Genomic DNA, 1,282 nt, shown 5'->3' with positions numbered 1-1,282 from the left:
AGAAGCCACTGTGTGAAGGTGGAAAAGGCTGCACTGGACGTGGTGCAGAGGTGCATGAAGTCCAGAGAACCAAAGCACCAACTTCACCTGGGGGTTTAGGAGGGTGCACAGGGCAAGGCGCATCTGCATGTGGTGCTATGACAGAAGACGACCTGCAAGAGCCAAGTCATGGAGTCTGCAGACCAAGTCATGGTGCCTACAGAGAATGCAAGGGGGAGAGCCTCAGAGAGAGGACTGGATGCCAGGCACAAGGGGCAACAGAGCTAGAAAAACAGCTTAGGACCAGCATGCAAAGTTTCTTGCTCTATGCAGAGGCCTACTGGCAGGGAAGTCCCTTGGAGAGTTTCAAAGCACAGAGGTGACACCATACGGGCTGTGTTTCCAACCCATCACCCTTACTTCCTTCAGGTGGATGACATTTAGAAGACCGGCAACGCTGAAGGTGGGAAGGCCAGAGAGTGTGTTGCAGACTAAGAATGAGATTTGAATTGAGATGATAGGGGGAAAAAGGTTCCCCGGGGCCATGTTGAGGTGACAGATTAACAGACCTGACACTGGATCAGACCTGAGAGCAGGAGGTAGGGCGCTGCACAAGCAGTGACAGCATCGACCCCTCCTGGGAGTGCCCAGTGGCCGGGAACATTTTAACATCTGCCAAAGGCACTGGGGAAGGGAGACAAACATCTGCTGGGGAACTGACTTGGACAGTCTTTACTTCTCTTAAGATTCTATGATTTCATGATTTTTAAAATGTTCTTCATTTACCCCAGATTCTCCCCTCACCACTAAACAAAAGGTTTTGTCATCTCTTTGCACTGTCCCTACACATATGTGAAGAAGACCCTGAACCCCATCTCAGCCGTGACATCTCTTCCAAACTTGATTCAAAATCTGCCTTGAACGGCCTCACCTCATGTCCCCAGCTTATGTTTATAAGGTCAAGTGCTGCAGTAAGTTCAAAGCCAAGTACCTCATCTTTACCTCAGCTTCCACATCCTTCCAGACTCCTGTGCCTTGTGTTACTACACAGCCTTTCATATCCTAAATCTTGCCATTTCCCTGGACCTTTGACAGATCCTCTGATGGTCCTCTCCACACCCAGGATGTCCCGATTCTTGCAGATGCCATTGATCTGCTCTGGTGTCATCTGTTCCCGCACCCATGCTCACCACCACCAACCCTCCCAGCCCCCCACTTTTTCTGGCAAGTCCCTGTCCCCAGCCTCTATTCCATGTACCCTGGATTGATTGATGCAGGTATATGGCACCCATGCCCAGCTACC

Source organism: Suricata suricatta, chromosome 5 (genome assembly GCF_006229205.1).
Source record: "Suricata suricatta isolate VVHF042 chromosome 5, meerkat_22Aug2017_6uvM2_HiC, whole genome shotgun sequence".
Lineage (NCBI taxonomy): Eukaryota > Metazoa > Chordata > Mammalia > Carnivora > Herpestidae > Suricata > Suricata suricatta.
Note: the sequence above shows the minus strand (reverse complement) of the source record.